This window comes from Phoca vitulina, unplaced genomic scaffold (assembly GCF_004348235.1).
Source record: "Phoca vitulina isolate PV1807 unplaced genomic scaffold, GSC_HSeal_1.0 scaffold34, whole genome shotgun sequence".
NCBI lineage: Eukaryota > Metazoa > Chordata > Mammalia > Carnivora > Phocidae > Phoca > Phoca vitulina.
The window spans coordinates 12,435,412-12,449,098 of record NW_022589737.1 but is presented as its reverse complement, the minus strand read 5'-3'; the positions used below and the strand labels follow the sequence as shown (position 1 = coordinate 12,449,098).

General features: G+C 33.9%; 1 protein-coding gene and 1 pseudogene across 7 annotated transcripts in view; one reads left to right on the top strand and one right to left on the bottom strand.

The window, feature by feature from the left end:
* CNTN5 (contactin 5) overlaps window positions 1-13,687 on the top strand; it is a 1,357,780-nt gene that overhangs the window by 950,714 nt on the left and 393,379 nt on the right. The gene's annotated exons all lie outside the window — the stretch shown is intronic.
* On the bottom strand, window positions 1,016-2,592 carry LOC116645770 (annotated as a pseudogene).

Here is a 13,687-nt window from a genome sequence, read left to right as displayed (position 1 = left end):
ATTTCTCTGTTTTCTATTCTGTTCTATTGATCTATGTGTCTATTTTTGTGCCAGTGCCATAATGTTTTGATCACCACAGCTTTGTAATATATCTTGAAGTCTGGAATTGTGATGCCTCCAGCTTTGCTTTTCTTTGTCAAAATTGCTTTGGCTATTCAGGATCTTTTGTGGTTCCATACAAATTTTAGAATTGTTCTACCTGTGTGAAAAATGCTGTTGGTATTTTGATAGGGATTGCTTTAAATGTGTAGACTTCTTTGGATGCATACACATTTTAACAATATTTGTTCTTCCAATCATGACCTTCCATTTCTTTGTGTCCTCTTCAATTTTTTAAATCAGTGTTTTATAGTTTTCATAGTACAGATCTTTTACCTCTTTGGTTAGGTTTATTCCTAAGTATCTTATGGCTTTTGGTGCAATTGTTCCTGGAAGTGATTCTTTGATTTCTCTTTTTGCTGCTTCATGATTGGTGTACAGAAACGCAACAGATTTCTGTACATTGAGTTTATATCCTGTGACTTTACTGAATTTGTATTAGTTCTAGCAGTTTTTTGGTGGAGTCTTTGGGGTTTTCTACATAAAGTATCATGTCAAATAGTGAAAGTCTGACTTCTTCCTTGCTGATTTGTATGCCTTTTATATCTTTTTGTTGTCTGAATGGTGTGGCTAGGACTTCCAGTACTATGCTAAGTAACAGTGGTGAGAGTAGACATTCCTGTCTTGTTCCCGACCACGGCTCTCAGTTTTTCCCCATTGAGCATGATATTAGCTGTGGGTTTTTCATAAATGGCCTTCATTGTATTGAGAAACGTTCCCTCCAAACCTACTTTGTTGAAGATTCTTATCATGGATGGATGTTGTACTGTATCAAATGCTTTTTCTGCATCTATTGAGAGGATCATATGGTTCTTGTCCTTTCTTGATTAATGTGGTGTATCACATTGCTGGATTTGTGAATATTGAACCACCCTTGCAACCCAGGAATAAGTCCCACTTGATCATGGTGAATTATTTTCTTAATGTATTGTTGGATTTGGTTTGCTAGTATTTTATTGAAGATATTTCTTGAGTTCCATTTAAGCAATTTGTGTGCAGCCACAAGTTTCTTCAGGTGATCCTTATAAATCAGATTCTTATTTTTACCTTTAACAGTAACTTCCTAAATCAGCAGTTTCCACCAAACAATTGGTTTGTATTCTTGGAATTTGCAGTAATCCCTATAGACATATAGTTTTCTATTTCTAAAACTGTATTTTTTAACTGTCTTGGGTTGCAAGGAAATTACAGGGTTTTTTTTTCATCTTTAAGTCATTTTACTGTTTATACCATAGTCACATTAAAATTGGCAGAACTCCCATGATAGACAAAACAAAGACCTCTCATGCAAGAAAAAATAGTGAAGGCTTCATAAAGTTTAAGAGAAGTACCACAGCAACACAAGGATGGTGCAGCGATCTTAGATGACAGTGCCAAGGTGTTTGAGCAGGTAGGAACAAAGGGTGCTACAGGGACAGTTGGCCTGAGGCCACTGCTGTTTCTTAAGAAGAATTTCTTAATATGCTTGGTAAGCAGATCACTTGTAACAGATGAAAATGGAGTAGGGTATCACTTCTGCAGAATAAATTCTGCAAGTTCCTGGGAAGTGTCTACAAATCTCATGTTGATAAATGGTTGCTGAATTATGATTTTGCAAAGGTATTCCCATGACCAACACCCAGGGAAATTTTACCATCAATGAAATTCTTAGGCCAAAAAATAAATAGCTACACGTACCAAACCTACACATTGTGAATAAAATGGTGCCATGTTAGGGCTTGTGAAAAAACCAGAACAGGAAAAATTATTCAAACAGAAGATCCTCATCCTTCTCTTCAGACAAAAGATTAACAGGATCCATCACCTCTCCAGCTGCCCTCCATTGCTCCGAGTCTTTCTCCAAATTTTCCTCGAGAATCTTTTCCTTCTGTATTTTTTTTTTTTTTAACCTATAGAACTCTTCTCGCTCTCTCTCATCCACCTCTCTGATGATATAAGCAAGACTATGTTCAATCCTGGGAATGATGGCATATTCAATGTCATTTACACACTTATTGGTTATCTTAATAGCTTCATCCAAAGTAACAAAGGAAGTCTGAAGGGAAGCTAGTTCCACCAGTAATTCCACTGCTTTGACATAATTCCTCTTTAATTCAGCCAATTGTTTCCCACCTCTGGCTAAACCAGTCAGTTTATAACTGTCAGTTCCTTCATGGTAATATTCAAACACTGGCAAAGTAACACCTGCTACATTATCTTTCTTAGCTAGAATCTTCACTAGGGCTTTATTTACATTTTGGATAACTGTGGTGTTGAAGTCCCCTGCTGTGAACTTGGCCTCAGCAAGAGAAAAGGCAGCTTCTCTCATCACTTCACCCATCAACATTTTAGTCCCTATTATCTTCTTTAGGATCTGTTGAAATCAAAGAGCTAAGGCACCAGATTTTTTTTCTTCAGGAGGTTTCGACCTGTCTGTGCTCCTTTTAACTGAGACTTCATGATGGTCTGTGCCATGCATCAGGGAAAGATTTTAATTTGGTCTTTACCCTACATTCTGATGGTGATAGTTTGGCTCGGTTCCCCGACCAGGCAACTGTGGCTGCCAACAATCTCCAGCCACAGGATCTTCCTCTATGGGGTCAGCTGGTTGTCAAAATTATAGTATTTTTATTTCAGCTATTATAGCTCCTACTAGTCTTATGATTTTGGAAAATATCACTAAGTCTATCACTAGAATTATTAATTAATCACTAAACTAGAAACAGGTTTAGAAGGAAAAAAACAATAATAAAGCCCACACTTGTGGAGAATATCTAAGTAATCCATACTAAACAAATAAGTCTGAACAAGCTGGGTTTTTAAGAAGTAAATCCCTTCTGTGTCCAGGAATTAAGATTATTAAACTTTAAGGCAATAGGGCACTAACCAAAGAAAAGCCAGTTTAGAAAACTGAAAACTTCTGGGCAAATAAGTAGAACAGATAAGGGGAAATATGGAAAAGTAATTAAGTCAGGGATAACCAATATATTTTTCCCATTCTAATCTTTTATGTCCAAAGTATATACATGCATGAATATCTAATATTTGTATCTAACATGAATATTAGGCTCACAATAATGATCACAATTAATTATTTTAATGATGTTAATTTTTAAAAGGCATATTCCTATTTTAAAATGTGTTCTTTAATTGTTCAAAAACCCCTATTATTCAAACTGGACTTTATCATAACATCTAGTTCATAAATAGATTTTGATGATAATTTGAAGAGATTGACTACTTGGAAGCTAAGATAATTATAAATGTAAATATATGTAAATATAATTATGAAACTCAGAAACCACCTGACTTTTGCAGAAATCCCTATAGAATTAGAAAGAGCATACATTTCAAATAGTTCTTGTACCATTTATATTATTAGTATAAATCATACCAACATTTCTATTTTTTCAATCAACTAAAAAATGTCTAGCCAAAAGTTTCCTGCTACATGAATTCATACAAATAGAAGTTTGAAGATTTATTACAGTAATTATATCTCAACAGAGATAAATATGTATTTTATGATTAGGATTTTTTTTCTGAAAGAGGTGAGCCATAGGGACAAACCTCCAGAGCAGAAAATAAACCATTTCAGTGCCTTTTGATAAATAGACAATATCCACTATTTCTATACAGTGCACGAGAATGTGACAAATAAATTACCTTCATTGAAGATTTGCATGAAGAATTAATGAGCATTAGTTAAGCCGTAAAAGCACAAAGAGTGTTTATGAAAAATTACATTGAGCGTAAGAAGTTGAGTGGGAGAGAATCTTATTATAATAGTTTATCTGACCTGAAGATTCTCTACTGCACTTATGTGATAAATGTAACTTAAAAACAACCAAAATTCCACATTTAACATGCAAAATTTAGGGAAATCACAACTCTAGAGGGTTTGTCCTCTGTGATTTACCTACTAGAAGGGGGATAAATCATAAAACTCATATTTGTTTCTGTTAATATTTATCCTGCAATAAGTCTTCAAATTTGCACCATAAAACTTGCATAGCATTAAATTAAAAGAGGTAAAGATATCTTAAAAATTCACCATCAATAAAAAATATTGAGTGTTTTGAATACTTACCTTATTAGTTTCCTTTTTCTTTCAATACACAGAACTAAATTAAAATTTAATTATTTTAATTGTATACAAATGACAAATACCTTTTGGATAGAATATTTTACTGAATAACACAGAAAAATTAGAAAACTTTTTTTTTTTTTTTTTAAATCAAGGTTTCCATTTTTCTCCCTTTGGAATATTACCCAAGATTAATGCTTTCTACTCATCAAGCACTGCCATCTTGTGGACTCTTTTTAATTCTAGAAAATACTGGTTAATATAAAAATTATAATGTATGGAACTTTTGGGCAGTTAAATATTTGGAAAATTCTGTTAAGTCCTAACGTTAGAGGAGATAAGGAGTAAGTATCCATGTTTGTAATCATGCATAATATTTCTTTTACTCCCATGGACATCTGCATTTTAGGCACACTCTGCTGCTATTTTATAGCAGGTTTCTGTGCCAGCAAGACACATCCTTACCATTTTACATAGTTAAGACTCATGTGGCTTTTTGACAGTTTAATTAGGTTGTGACTCAATAGTTAATAAGAATATCCAGAAACCTGCTTTTGTCTGGTGAATGGAATTTAGACACTGCTCTGATTAGTTACTATGAAGCATCAAGGTTTTAATTGGCAAAATTAGACCCCATATCATATATAACTCAACCTAATAAGTACTTGAAACCCTTATTACTTAGGTTTTTTTTTTCAAATAAAAATTTATGCTCAATAAGAATTCTTGGTCGTTTTGATTTCTGTATCTTAGTTTCCTCATCATAAAATTGAGATACCTATTCTTGTAAGGATTACATAAATTAATATACATAAAGCACACTGTCTGGTACATACTAAGTGCTATACAAGTTTACTGGATGCTATTGGTGCCACACCCAGATCTCCTTTACCTGGTTAATGTGCCTATCCAGCAGCTGCCCCTTCCCCAGAGAATTTCCCTTTGTCTAAGGAATTGTGCTCCCCGCCCTCATGACACTTCACCTACCACAGCTAGCAGCCAATATCCAACTGATGCAGGGGAACAGGATACAAAAGGCTGAATCTCTTTACCTTCCACTGCCAAACTCACCAATTCTGCAGTTAAATTTGTGTTCCGGAGTCACAAGTGGGATTAGTCCTAAACTAATCTCTGGCAGGAACCACATCCTTGCTTAGCTGATTGTTTTTCCCCCTTACTGTTTCCTGCCTTTCTTAATTCCTTCTCCGGGGAACACCTCATCAATAAATCACATTCAAAGAATCTCCTTCTCAGATTCCATTTCTATAAAACTGACCTTCACTATTGTTGTTGTTATTATTATTAAGTGGTCTAATGTTTTGATTTAATGAGAATAAATTTAAATTACCTTGGTTATGCCTGGTATAACCATATGGATGGCTCACACAGTCTTCCAGCAATTCTCCATGCATGTCTTTTCTTTAAGGTAAACTCTTCATACTTTTGATAAGCACATCAAGGTGATCTTCCCTAGAAAAATTCTAGAGTACATATATTCTGTTGTTAAGAGCTGGGATCTCTGGGCTTTGACAATGAATTGTGGGAAGTCTAGAGTGAATGCTTTTTAATGCAAAGTTTAAGCCTAAATTGAACTTGTGCCACTGACTAGCACACTGGTGAGTAAATGCTGGTCCCTGACCTGATGGAGTTTAAAACTCAATAAAAATAATTTAAAAACCCCTTAGCAAAGCAAGAAATGTAGGTTGCCTTTTGAAAAGAGTTAGCAATGACTTTTATATCTAGACTCAGGGCTCTTGGGATTTAAAAACAAAAAGTCCTCTGCTGTGTGAAGCAGTCCACAGAGAAAGTAAAAATAGCTTGCTGTCACCCAGGTGGTGTAATCACTTGAACTCTATGACTTGGAATTCACTTACTCAGATTCATTCGAGTTGCGGATCATGAGAGAATGCCAGTTTACTACTGTTTCTATTACAAATATTCTTTTCTTTATCTTTTATTTTGCTAAAGGTGTTTTGAGTTATATGCATATAAAATTTTATTTTGTCTTGGTGACATAATTTTGAAGCAGAACTCTGCTGCTTCTGACTCTAAATAATAAACAAATAGAAATACATGTTTCAAAACTTTTTTTGAAAAAAGGGGAGTTAATACTGTGTTTTGTTCAACTAAGATAACTGAAATTTAAAGTAATCATACAGCCTACCTTTGTATTGAAGCAATTTCATTTTTTAAACATGACAAATGTCCTCTCATATTCTTGACAACATCTTTAAAAATACCTTGATTCCCTAGGCACTAACCAAGTGTCAGGTAGACAGCTTTATTCCATTGTTATTCTCAGAATCTTTGCCTTTAGCTATGTTTTAATGTTGCAATTCTTGACACTTGTAGAAATTAAATCCAAATGTACAAGGTTCAAGGTGAATCTGCACTGTATCATATCCTGCATTATACTAGGTCATTTATCCTGACCTAACAGCTATTCTTACTGCGTAGTTATATTGAACACTCTCATTTAAGTGGGTTATATAATCCTCAGCACAATATATAATATAAACCTTACTATCCCATTTTATGGATACTGAAACTGAGGTTCAGAAAGATTAGAATATAATAAAAAAAGAATATAATAATTTAAGCAATATGATATAATGATAAAATATAGGCTTAGAGTGACTGAGACAACTTTGAATTTTTCCTCACATGTAATTAGCTGTAATTTTCTACTGTTTCCTTACCTGCTTGAGCCCCAGAATTGTGATAATGAAGATGATTATAACAATAATAATAACTGACTACATCTAGTTCTGTAGTACTATCCTTACTCAAAATATCTCATTTAACCTATAATTTTGTCCATTTTATAGATGAGAAGACTAAGATTTTAATAAAGTTAAATAGCTTGCCCAAAGATGCATAGTCAGTAGATCACACAGGCATCTCTGAAATTCTGATCTTTGTGATTGCAAAGTCCATGGTCTTATTCACATGATTCTGCCTTCTAACAGTGAGTGGGGTGATGGGATTGGAAAACAGAGTAAAGTGTGTGATTCATAGTCAAGTCTCAAGTTAGTTCCTTTCCCAGTCCCTGGCAATATCCTAAGTAGTGTTTTGCATATAATAATTTATCGCTACTTAATTGTTGACACTTCCAGTTATCTTGATCTCAGTCCTCATCCTAAATCTAGCAGCCAATAAAATGTTTATATATGATCCATTTATAACTTGAGCTGCTGAGTCAGCTTCCTCAACAAAATGTCAGTGAACATGTCCAAGCACAGGAGAAATGACTGACCATCATGGAGGCTTTAACCTGAGAGAGAAGTTGGGCCATGTCAAAATTTAATGCCCCTTCAACTTTTGTCTAATTTACCTGGTGGAATAAATCATAAAAACACTTCATAGTAACTTTGTAAACATGACCCTTTGTCTTCTGTTCACAGGCAATACATTCTAGACTGTTAAAACAGCCTACATTATTTCTCAGTGTCTGTATTTAGCCCTACTTCAAATGCCATCTTTGACTCGTAGTCTCAAGGCCAAATAAGTCTATACAAAAAGTCTTAGAAAGTTTCCAATGAAGTTTAATATGTGAAAAAAAAATCCACTCTTGTTCTTAAAACTTAGAGACTTATAAAAATACATATATAGATATTTTTATCCTGACCATTTATTCATCAAATATTTATCGAGCAACTACATGCCAGCCACCTTCTGCAGGGTTCTAACAATATAATGGTGAAAAAAGTAGATTTAGTCTCTGCCCTGCCAAGGGCAATTCATGTGGCTAATAGTAACACTTTCTATCACAATGAAGGTATAAATCAGCAATGTAAAAAAGATATTTCCTACTAATTCCAGGTTGTATCCCTTTATGCTTAGTAGTAATGGATAATAAGACAATTCTCTACTTCATGATATCAATGATTCCAAGACCCCAAAGGCTGCAAGCTTTTTATAAACAAAATAATTGAGGTGCCAATTTTTAAAGTCATATTGTTTATGCTAGTAACTTACAAAGTTCTCCTATTCAAGTATCTTCACATCAATTAATTCATCAAGAAAAAAAAAGGACGGAGAAGAGTCATAGTGGATGATGGAATTGTGAAAACAAATGTAATTACAAGGCAATTAGTAAATACTGAAATGCATATGACACATATTCTACCAAGCATCATTCAGTAAAAATTAATGCAGAAATATATCAAACTATAAGTACAAAACAATTTAGAAAGCAAATGAAAAATTATATTCTTATAATAAAGAATAAATTATAATTGTAGTTCTTTGACAGATATAACATTAAACCTCACATTACAGGGGTAACTACAAAAGGATAAGATCAGGGATTTTGGTAAATAGAGCCCATCATTTGGAAAATTTTACCACAAACTATAAGACTGAACATATCATAAAAATACAGAAGCTTCTGATTTTTAGGTTTTCCTTTTTATAGCTGACAAGGATAAAGAAAATAGGCTCCCTAGGAGAGTTGCTTTATTTAATTGGATCACTGAACAAACTCAGATGCCATATCCATTGTGTTCTCTCCAAGTCTTTTGACCCAGAGCTTCTGATGTGTACATACATTATTAGGGAGAAGAATGGTTATTTTATAACTTGTAGTTATATTAAAGAATATTGAAATGAATCATATGTGATTACTCATTGTTTTCAAGGACTTCAGAGTCCGGTATGCAATTTCATTCCCCTTTCTCACACTTTTTTCATTAATGGCACTACAGTTATGAAAAATGAGCATTGTTGCCCATATGCGTACTCCTGTTTTCATACTCTGTAGATATGGAAATATATCATTTAAGTAATCATCTTATTTGTCAGGGGAGTAAAGACAGGATAGTCTGTTTTGTGACGCCTAATCAGTTACAGCAATTGTGTTGAAAGTCTGCAAGGCATAAAGCCATGAAACTTGGACCTTCGATTAGGACAATAGACAAATAAAGCCCAGCTAGAAACTTTCTTACTACCAAAATTTTAAGAATGATGAGTAAAATAAAGACAATTTCAATATATAGCTAAACTCACAAGAAAGAAATGGAAATCCCCAGGTGTCAAAAACAAATAACTAAAATAGAGGGCTGAAATCCTAACTAAAATCGAGGAATAGTGTTAATCCTGAGGAAATCTTGGAAGCAAGGTGGATTATTTGTGTTATGGAAATTGACCCTTAAGTCTAGGAGCTTGAGGATAAATGTTCATACTGGGATAAAACACAAATCTTTGGGTCTGCCTGAGAGGGGAAGTTAGAATAACGTATGCACCAAATCAGGCCTGTAATTGGCTTTGCCCTCAGTGAACTAGAATGACTCTCATGGAGAAAGGTAAAAAAAAAATCTCCCATGAGAATCCAAATCCTCAAACTGTCATGAGCTTGTTGGCCAAATGTATACTGCTACATAGTATCAAAAATGCACTAGTGAAAATTAACATAAAAGGTAATCCCAAGCTAGGATGCACAGGATATCTCAAAATGTAGTCATTGTTTGCTAAAATAGGGAGTAATCACTAAAGAATTATATGAAACAAAGTGGTATATGGAACTAAAGACTATGACATCAAAACCCACTATGTTTTACTAGCTTCCTGAATTTTATAATCTTCAGGGTCTGAGATTTTACTAGAAATATAATTAATGCTTGTTTTTTATGATACTAAAGAAAAGTTTCAGAAGGATATTAAATAAATGCAAAGAGATAATGAAAAATATAAGGTTTTTTCTCCTATAAGAGAAGAAAGTAAGCAGCCTCTTAAAAGTTTTAACCCAGTTCAATATTTCCATTTTGGGCACAGTGAGAAAATTCAATCCAAATTCAGGTTGTCAGCTTTTCTATTGTATACCATTTCTACTTTTTATCCTTCTTAGAATTATGAAATGCTTTGTTATGCAAAATTGAAAACTTATGATAAAATCTAAATAAGCATGTTTAATCCCCAAATACTCATCTACCTGTAAAATTTGAGAACATGCTAATTTTATATACTTTCTTCCTATTGTAAAAATATTTTATAAAACATTGACTCAATAAGCATTATAACAGAAATAGTATTTTTTTTTTTAATTTATTTATTTGACAGAGAGAGACACAGCAAGAGAGGGAACACAAGCAGGGGGAGTGGGAGAGGGAGAAGCAGGCTTCCCACGGAGCAGGAAGCCTGATGCGGGGCTGTATCCCAGGACCCCGGGACCATGACCTGAGCCGAAGGCAGAGGCTTGACGACTGAGCCACCGGGAGCCCCCAGAAATAGTATATCAATGAATGATAGTCTTTAATTGTTCACTGCTTTCTTTTTCCCTAAATTTCAAGTAATATAAGCCAAAAATTGAGATAACCCCAATAAATCCAATTTAAAATAAATTGTAAAAACATCAAAATATAGGTGAGTTATGTGTGAACAACAAATGAAACTCTTATTATAACAATTAGAAGAATTCATATTGTTAAATGTGAAAAGTCCTTGAATTTAGAGTCTAGTTGAGAAGTGTGAGAACAGAATGAAGTATTTCAATTATATTCTGGGTTTTCTGTGAATAAAGCCACATGGATACCATTAATAAATTCTTAGTAAAATATCAAGTGGACTAATGACAACCAAGTGGGTAACTGTAGCTATAAAAAAGAGTTTGCTTTAAAACATTTGTTAAAATATTTGAAAGTTTCGATATTGTTATGTGTACTATAATTATACATTAATGCAATATAACATTTCAGAATTCTCAAGCATCTATTACAACTATATTCTATGCCTTAGAGGTAATAAATATTGGCTAAATCTTGCTTATAATTGCATTCAAACATTATTAAAATTTTCTCTGGAAAACAGACTAATATTTAAACACCGATAATTCTTTCAGTGTTATTTTAGGTCCCCATTGCTGTTTTCCTTATATTTAAGTGAAATACATAGAAAAAACTCCTAACCTAACAATTCTGGGGGGGGAGGGGTGTTAATTTTTATATTTTGTAAGTACTTATTGTGTGTCACGTTTTCGGTTAAATTATCTTATTTGAAAACTTATGAAGCAGGTAATACTCTTCTCATTTTTGAGTGAGAAAACTGAACCTCAGAGACTTAGCCGAATATTTGCTTACTTTAAACCATCTGTAAATAGCTAAGTCAGGACTTGGGTACATTGCCTCTGGAAGTTCTAATGAATTGAACCAAGTGAAGAAGACACATGGGGGAAGGAGAATTTGGGAACAGAAGAAATGTCGTTTTAATGTTTATCAGTTGATTGTATGGAGTATACCTGCCTAAGATAATGTCTATGAAGATGTTTCTGACCCTTCTCAGAAGTTAGTCTATGACACCACCTTTCTTAAACACATATTCATGAAAATTAATGATTTACCTTTACTGTACATATTATGTTGGTTCAGTTAAGATAAAAAAAAATTAAATAGTAAAAAGAAATTAAATAGTCATAGATTAGGAAGGTATTCAAAGTTAATTAATCAGTATATAAAGTTCAAAATTAGTTACACTGACCTTCAATATGGATGGATAAGCTTCAAGTCACTGCTTGAGTATCCAGAAAGGCTGATTAAATGCCAGACTCCCCACTGGAAACTATATAGGGCCACACCGATGAATTTACTTTTAACTGCTCATGGTAGGTAGGAGAAAAGGGGCCTTAGAATCTGCTCTTTCAATCATAACAGAGGTAACTCTAATACTTACTGAGATTTGAATGCTATAGACTTACACACAATGCCTCTAATTCCTCAATTACAGTCCGATTTTGGTCCCCACTCATCTATTGAAGTTGCCATTCAGTGATATCCCAAATGCCAATCTTAAGTAACATTTTCCTTTAATTTAGTAGGCCTTTTTCCTTGTTTGACCTTATTTAATCATGTGGAAATGGTTAAGCCATTGGCACCTGTAACACTGTGTTATCTTTATTCCCTTTGAATCTTTCCAGCAGTCTCTTCTCTTTTACTCTGTGAACACTTTCTTACCTTTATTTAGATGTTTGTGCTTCCCAGAGTATCTTCTCACTATATCTACTCCTCTTGATTTATCTCACCTACTTACTTGGATTCGATTATACCAATATACTGACAACTCCCAAATTTAACCTTCACCTCAGATTTCCTTTCCTGGGCTTCAAACACATATTTGCCAACTGCTAGAACTCCTTACCCAGATTTGCTTCACAGACTTCCAACTCAAAATGTCCTGAAAATGAACCAATAATCTTTCTCCTTAAACTAGTTTGACTTGGCGTATTTCCATTAAACCTCTTGTACCATTCTTTTCCCAGTTACTCAAGGAGGACATGAGTACTCCTGGACTAGGACTATTTGTCTCTTTCTTTGCCTTACCTCTGATATATTTCTTGGACCAACAACTTTCTTCTCATTTTTATGATCATGGCTCTGATTCAGATTTCTTCAGCCTTCACCTTTAGTATGCGATATTATCTTATTGTTCTCTCCTGCAATTAAATCCAACCTTTGCAGACTCACCAGAATAACCTACTAATGTATGTATCTATGTCAACCCTTTCTTGAAAAACATCCAGCGGTACCACATTACATACAAGATTGAGCACAAGCTCCTTAATATAACATAAACAGACCATGTTAATCTTTGTTTAATAATTTGGATTTACCTCTAATCTCTCCAACCTCTTCTCTTACCACTCCCTTCCTTGAAATTTTAAGTCCAATAACACAAAACTGTTTGTGGTTGTCTATTCATACCATCCAATACTTGTGTGAATGAACTTTATCTTGGCCTCCTTATTCAAATATATCACTGCCTTATCAATTTCTCTAACTGGATACCAGATATTATGTCAAATTTTATTTGCCAAAATTAAACTCCTAGTTTTACTCCACCCACATCTCCAAAGAACTGCTCTTTCTATAGTCTGCCCATTTTAGTAAAACCAAATATATTTTTCTAGTTGCTCAGTGAATCAAGCCCCAAACCTAAATCCTTGACTACTCTTTTTCTCACACTTCATAATGAATCCTCAGCAATTCCTGTCAACTCCACAACCACATTTTTACCAGAACCAATACTAACATTACCACTACCATTCTAACACAAATCATTTCTATCATTCATGGCTATTTTGAAAATAGCCTCTTAGGTTAGTGGGCATTATTCCTCTTGCTTTCCCTCTGATACCTGCTTTGTCCTCACACTGTCTTTTCTCTACCAAGTAGTCAGAGAGAACTTTTAAAACATAAATTCACATGTTCCTCTCACCTCTATCACTCTCTCTCTTAACATGCTTTAATTTTCTTCATAGCACTTATCACCACTTGATATATACTTGTGTATCCCTGGTTTCTTCCCACTATAATGAAAACTCCATGAGACCACAGACTTTTTTGTTTTTGTTTTCCACTTACAACAATACCTGGTTTATTTTGTTGAATAAATGAGTAAATTAATGTAGCTTAGGTGTCTCTTATCTCAGGTAGTTTTCACTGATCAACATGATTGCTTAAGTACCCCTCGTCCATGCCTTCTTTACAATAGAGTACATATCTCCATTTCTTTATTCCATATTGATTGATAGGT